This window comes from Neophocaena asiaeorientalis, unplaced genomic scaffold (assembly GCF_003031525.2).
Source record: "Neophocaena asiaeorientalis asiaeorientalis breed wild unplaced genomic scaffold, Neophocaena_asiaeorientalis_V1.1 scaffold648, whole genome shotgun sequence".
Taxonomy (NCBI): domain Eukaryota; kingdom Metazoa; phylum Chordata; class Mammalia; order Artiodactyla; family Phocoenidae; genus Neophocaena; species Neophocaena asiaeorientalis.
The window spans coordinates 899,018-906,604 of NW_020172781.1; the positions used below are offsets into that span (position 1 = coordinate 899,018).

At 45.0% G+C, this 7,587-nt stretch overlaps 1 non-coding gene across 1 annotated transcript; it reads left to right on the forward strand.

Moving 5' to 3' along the window:
- The first annotated feature begins 6,559 nt into the window (after window positions 1-6,559).
- TRNAE-CUC (transfer RNA glutamic acid (anticodon CUC)) lies at window positions 6,560-6,631 on the forward strand. Its single transcript has one exon. It is a non-coding gene; the product is annotated as a tRNA-Glu (tRNA).
- Window positions 6,632-7,587: the final 956 nt, after the last annotated feature.

A 7,587-nucleotide genomic window follows, 5' to 3' on the forward strand; every position in this document is an offset into this window, starting at 1 on the left:
TGTTAATTCCTCGATTTATATAATGTCAGGGAGTCAGGTTTTATCACTCCTTGCCCCCAAAAATAACATTAAAAAAAAAAACTGAACAGAATGAAAATCACTTCATGGAGTCTTCCAGATGAAACCAGGAGTCTGGCTACCTTGGGCTCATGAATGTACAGAACTGTACAGGCTTCCGGTAAAATCCAGCCCATGTGTCCCTTTAATGAGAAAGCCCACCCTGCCCTCACTGTCCGCTAAATGTCATCCCCTTCCTATGCATCCTTCCAGTTCTTATGTTTTAGGTCAAGCATGCGTTAATTTTATCTCTGGTCTTTCAGCTCAGACCTCGCTAAAGAAGTTTCTGCCAGGAGCCAAGGTCATATGCTCTTTTTCTCCCTGGAAAAGCCAACAGCCTCCTCTGGTCCACAGGCATACGCTTAACCAAAGATCACAACTGGCTACATGTGAGCTGGATCCAGACCCCAGACCTGTTTTATTTGGCTCTCAGAGCGTTGGCTCAGACGATATATTTTCAAAATATTGAATCATCTGCCAACATTGAAAAATCAGAAGCTTTCACATAAAAATTGCAGTTTTTCAGCTTTTCTTGAAAACTTGAAAGTTCTGGCAACACTCAGCCTATATTCCTACAAGGTTACCTTGGCTAGAGCTGAGTGGCGGGTGGTCCCTTGAGACAGGACGCTGCATTTTGCCACAGGCCACACCACTCCCTAGTGTCTCCTCACACTGTGTCTCAAAGTCTGTTGCTCTTTACCACTGACCTCTCAGTGTTGTTTTACTTAGAGAAGAATTAATGGGACAGGAAGATAGGTCTTACACCCACTTCTCTTTCAAAAGTAGAGAAACAAAGGATCAAGATGGTGTAATAACAAAACAAAAACTTAACACTTACTTGGAATATTCTAAGCTCATTATATGAATCAATTCATTTAATCCTCACAGCAACTCTCTAAGGGTTGGTCTGTGGAGGCTATCTTGCTATTGTTTTTTGGGTTTTGGTTTGGCCGCACCACATGACTTCTGGGATCTTAGTTCTCCTACCAGGGATCGAACCCAGGCCACTGGACTGCCAGGGAATTCCCTGCTATCTTGTTATTGTTGACATCGTTGTTATTACCATTTTAAGGAATGGGAGAAATTACGGTAAACAAAGAAGGCCATGTTTTACAGGGAACGAGGTATCTATTTCTTTGTGGAAATGAAACTGTCCTATATACCATCCCATGTACCATCTTAAAGATCTTCCATTTGTCCCTCCAGAGCCACTCACCACCCTTCCCCACCCTACTCTCTGCCCCTGGAGATGTATCCTTACAGATCTGTATGGGTCCCTTCTTTGGCTTCAAGTTGGACTTGGCCAACAAGCGAAATGGAGAGGAGACTATGGGTGTGAGTGAACCTGGGGTATATATTCCCCAGCTCCCTCCCTGTGGGGTCAAAGAGTCATAGCAGGTGGGCTGAGTCCCTCTACCGAGGTCAGGGGTCCAGTCCAGGGCCTCTCCACAGAATCACCCTCCGCAGTAACTTCTCTTTCAGCCTAGGGGAGGTAAGTGCTCCCACGTGTTACTAGTCTCAGGGTATTTCACTATTCCTCTTGGTTTTCTTCTACCTCCTTAGTTCCCTTCATCCTTCACAAACATCTGTAAACAGTCCCTTGAGGAACCTTCCATCAGATGGCCCAGTGGGAGTGTATCATCTGTTTCCTGCCAGGATCCCATCTAATGCATCTTTTTCTTTTTTTGGCCGCACCATACAGCATGCAGGATCTTAGTTCCCCAACCAGGGATCGAACCCTGGCCCCCTGCAGTGGAAGCGTGGAGTCCTAACCACTGGACAGCCAGGGAGTTTCCCATCTAATACATCTTTGATCAGCATCATTCATTTGTGCTACCTGCCCAGCCCTAGAAGAGATTTGAGTTTGCTAGTCCTGCACTAGACTTACATTTTATACAGCACACAAGAGGAGTCCAGTAAGCTTATCTGTGGCTCTCAGAAAATTAATTCTTTTTTTCCACCACCATCTTTGATGCAAAAAAAGAGAAATATCTTTTTTGCTCTTGGGTTGAGAGCATGCCCTTGGGTTTTTGCTCATGCCCTTTGGTTGACAGACCATATGGGGTAAAGAGCACTGGAGTAGGAGTTAGGAGCCCTGGATTCTAGGCAGAATGCCCCCTTTCAGAAACATAGTCGCTTTGCAGAAGAGCCAGCTGGGACCTCACCAGATGCAATCGTGCAAAATAGAGTGGCCACAGACAGGATCTTTCCAAGCCCTGCCCAGGGAGGAAGGCAGCCTGCCCAGATTTTTCTCTTTCTATTCTGTCTCCCTGTTCGATACCCATCCCCACCTCCCCTTAAGCCTTGGATCAATCCCCCTTACCGCCCCCCCTAAAATTTCCAGTTGTGCATCTATGGCATAAATGTTTGTTTTTTGACAAAACTTCATTTAAACTTCAACTCTCTATGTGGGAAAGGAATGCCTCTTTTAACAGAAAATCAATATTGTTAATAAACAAAGTACATGTTATTTAGCATCGTTGGACCCTGCAAGTCCCACCAGGTCACTTGGCACTTCTATAGAAATATGTTTCTGGATAATCCCAGAGCCCCTGGCCAGGCCTCACCCAGAAGTCTCCGAAAGTTAAAATAATCAAGCAGTGGATGAGATCAGAATTGTGCAAAAGGGCCCTTGGAAACAAAATCCTTCCTCGGCCAGAAGCAGAGAGAGTGAGAACGTGATTTCTCTTTTTCTTTAGCGTATGTTTGCTAAAGACCTTCTCACTGCCAAGCGGGGACCTGGGTCCTGGAGGTGCAGGGGGCAAGTGAGAGACAGTCCCCTGGTTCCCTGGGGGCCCACATTCCAGATGGTGCCCACACACCCAAGACCCTATTTTGATGGAATTTTCAAAGTTCAAGGGGATCACAGACACACAGTGACTTATACCCCAGCCTTGGTGTCGGGGTTAAGTAGACACGGGAGAATGGGTGCTAGAAGCCATGAGAACAGCACGTACAGATGTACAGAGATGCAAACACCAGGTATGCCTGGGCCACAACAAGAAGTTCCATGCTGCTGATGGGCAGGTGTTCTAGAGCCCATTCATCCCCCCACATTAGTACATAAGCTCTCCATGAACTTATGTTTACCAGGGGGGGAAGCATTAGGGAGAGGGATAGAGTGGGAGTTTGGGATTGACATGTACACACTGCTGTATTTAAAATAGATAACCAACAAGGACCTACTGTAAAAAATAAATAGATAAATAAATGAATAATTTTTTAAAAGAAAGAAAAAAAAAGAACATAAGCTCTCTGAGGGTAAGGATTCTTGTTTTGCTCGTGACTGTAATGCCTGACACACAGTAGCTGCTCAAAAAATATGTGTTATATGAATGTATCCATATATCTACTGAGAACTTTCTAGATAATATACTCTACTGGGGAATTAACACTGGACAGAACAAAGGTCCAGCTCTCCAGGTGCTCACAGGCTGAGGGAGGGGATGAAAGTTAAAGAAATGGACAATTGCGATACAATGTGATAAATACTAAGATACGGGAGCTGCTAGGGTGGACTTTTTGATGAAGTAAGAGCCCTGGAGAAAGTTAACATCTCAGCAGAGTTAACCAGGGATGAGGGGACAGGAATGGACACTCAAGGCAGTGGGAACAACACATGCAAAGGCTTGGGGGTGAGAAAAAGCAGGAAAGGATGGGATCAGTGGAGGCAGACAGCCGTTGGGTTGCATGTCACAGAGAAAGGTCATCCAGCCAGGACACAGAAGATAGATTGATAGATCACTAGATACATACATACGTACATACATGCATAGATAAAGACTGACAATAAAATTCAATCACTACTGAGAGGTCAACTCCAATAACCAACTCTCCAATAACCAAGTCAACCAGGTCCCTAGGTGTCTTGCTTAATAAGGACACGTCGCCTTTATTAATCACTTACTATGTGCCAGCCACTGGGCTTTGAAGCTATTTACTTTTCAGCTCTAAGAAGTGGGTCCCACTTTTATCTCCATTGTACAGGTGAGCCAACTGAGGTTCTATGGTGCAAAGTGACTCCCATACAGGGTTCATAGGACCCACTCACAAAGATAACAGAGATGTGAACCCAGGCCCATGAGAGCAATGGAGCCATCTTGTAGCCCAAGAGGGAAGGTAAAAAAAGGAATGGAGGACAGCGAGGAGGAAAGTGAGTCACTTTATCCACACGCATGTCCTCCTGGCTCATCAAATGCAAATGAAGCCTGGGATGGAACAAGCACCGGTAATTAAAGTGGAATGAAGGTGGGGATGGTGGAACAATGGGGCACCTTCTCCACCACCAGAGGCAGGGTGGCTGCCATGGAGACAGACCAAGGTGATGGGACCAGAGATCAAAGAACTCCCCGTGATCTTCTCCTCTGTTGGAGTTGAAGGATCAACTGTTGTAGCTCCTGGAGAACCAGAGAACACAGCTAGCTGTCCCAGCTAGAGGACAGTTTCTTAGCACCTGCTTCTGAAGCTGGGACACAGCGTATGGCTGAAAGGAGAGTATTTGTGTCCTTCAGTGATTATGTTTGTTTGTTTGGGTTTTTTTTCTTTTCTTTTTTTTTTTTGGCTGCGCAGCATGTCTTGGGCTTGCGGGATCTTAGTTCACCGACCATGGATTGAACCGGTCCCCGCGGCAGAATGATTCTTATTTTATTAACTTTAATTTTCTTTCTACCAAGCTTGTTGTCAAAAACTCCAACAATGGATACAAAACAGATATGCATTAAAAGGAAAATTCTCTTCCTCTTACTTGAAGCCTCTGATAATTAACTCTTTCTAAAAAGACACACAAAAGACACACAAGAGGGCTTCCCTGGTGGCGCAGTGGTTGAGGGTCCGCCTGCCGATGCAGGGGACACGGGTTCGTGCCCCGGTCTGGGAAGATCCCACATGCCGCGGAGCGGCTGGGCCCGTGAGCCATGGCCACTGAGCCTGCGCGTCCGGAGCCTGTGCTCCGCAACGGGAGAGGCCACAACAGTGCGAGCACCGCGTACCGCCAAAAAAAAAAAAAAAAAAAAAAAAAGACACACAAGAAATTGAAAGCTTTTCTTGCTCCTTGGGTGACCTGGGTATCTCTGGACAAAGAGAAGGAAGCCGTCTTCACTGTACATCCTTCTATACGTTCTGATTTACTTTTTTGGTTTTGTTTTTTTTTTTGTTTTTTGCAGTACACTATAAATTAAATTTTAAAAATAAGTATAATTTTTAAGCTAAAATTATACACATAAAATTTAACCAACTCTTAAATAGGCGTTTATGTCTCTTACAGAATTTTTTTCTCTTTGCATATAGAAACTTAGATATGTAACGTATACAATTGTTCAACAATGAAAATCTGTCTCATCCTTTTTAAAGGTTTTGTGGAATTCCTTAAGACTATGGTCTATGTAATCTATTCCCTTTCTATAAAAAAGAGGGGATTGAAACATTGCTGTTCCCCGTTCATGCTTCCACCTGGATCACTCCAGACTGAAAGGGAGCAGAGTAGCTACCTGGGCACTTCAAAATGAGGCCAAGTCAAAGCTCTAACGTTTGGATGGCTAGGTCAGGTGACCTATGACCTGGCACACAGATGCAAGAGGTTTTGTTGTTTTTTTTTTGGCCACGCTGCACGGCATGTAGAATCTTAATTCCCTGACCAGGGATCGAACTGACACCCTCTGCACTAGAAGCTCGGAATCTTAACCACTGAGCCACCAGGGAAGTCCCCAAGAGCTCTTTAATCAGATCTCCTGGGCTCAAATCCAGGCTGAGTCCTTTAACGGGATCTCAGGCTAAATCTCAATGTTCTTATCTCTTAAGAGGGCATCATAGTATCTCCCTCACAGAATATTCCTGAGGAGTAAATGAAAAATCTATGCATAGCACCCAGGCTGTTGCCTGGCAGAGAATACCTAAGCGCCCCGAAAATGACCCATATTAGTGTCCTTATTCTTATCATACTATTACATCCTCTAGGAAGACTATTGGCTAAGCCCCCCTCTCCTCCAGCCACTCACTCAACACATGTTAATTGAGTGCCTAGTATGTGTCCAGCTGGGGTCCACCCAGCTCAAGGAGAAAGGCACACATCAAAGGGAAAACTTCAGCCAGCTCTGGCTCCAGAGCCCAGAATTTCAGTTTACACCTCTGATCTGGAGATGCCCAAAATCAGCAGGGCCCTTCCAAAGAGACAAGAAAAAAATAAATAAACTTACCTAGAGTTCAAAGTCACTAATGTGGCTCCAGAATATTAGGACGCGGTATTTGTTTCCAGGGCTCTGAACAGGGACGTTTCAAGAGAAATTTTAAGGGAGCACTTCCAGAATGCGTTTTGTTCACACTCACTTCTAAACCAATGAACCCCCATAGGGAAATCAGTGCGGGTCCAGGTTTAAGGTAAATTATATAATAGTAGTAGTAATAATATTAGCTCTTATTTATTAGGGGTTTGCTATGTACCAGACTCTGTGCTAAGAGCTTTCCATGCATCATCTCATTTCACCTTCAAAATAAGCCAAGAGGCAATTCCCTGGTGGTCCAGTGGTTAGGACTCAGCACTCTCACTGCTGGCGCCCAGGTTCAATCCCTGGTCAGGGAACTAAGATCCCACAAGTTCCACGACGTGGCCAAATTAAAAAAAAAAAAAAAAAAAATTTAAGCCAAGAGATATGAAGTGTTAAGATCTACAGGATACAGATGAACCACTGGAGGCTCAGAGAGGTCAAGGGGCTTGCCCAAGGTCACACAGCTAGTAAATGGCCAGGACAGGATTCTGACTCTAAAGAGTCTGCTCCAGAGCTCCCTGCCACCCACAAGTCAAAGAGCAAAGACTCCTCAAACTTGGGAAGGATTTGGACTTCTCTTCTCTAAACCCCTGCAAAGGCCAACCACAAAGAGCATTTGCAGCCACAGTAGAAAAACAGAAAGCTAACCGAAAGCTCAGTGGTTAACTCCCCTTCGGGTGTGCTCTGGAGCTGTGCACACAGGCTATGGAAGAGGGGCTACGGAAACCTGAATCATTTAGCACAAGGCCTGGAAGACAATGCATGACATTGTAGGCTGAGGCAGCTGAACCTGAGAACCCTGGGGACCTGGCCGCATCTCTCTAATCGGATCTGAAAACCACATTCCTATGGTTCCCCCAGGTTGCAGCGAATTCCTCTGGCTTATTAAGCAGGTATGACCCGTCTTTTTGATATAAAAACAATAGACTGTGTGCTGGGCCGGGCTGAGACCTAACAGAAAATAAAAAGTCAGCAGCACAAAGCCTAGCACCTCAAACACACATCTGGAAAGCATTTTCTATTGATATAAAAATGGATGTGTGGATAATGCATATGTGTATTTATGAATCTGGTGTATTAATCACAAAGGTCACAGTGAGAAAGGGCCATTCTGACTCCAAAGCCAGCCCCCATGCTGAGCTTTCGGATGACTTCGGGGTTGACTTATCCCAACCGAGGCCAAAGCTTCATATACACACCTTCTTCTCTACTAATCAGGTCTCCAAAACCTGACCAGGTTAAACACGGACGCTTTTTCTCTGGTGTCTTG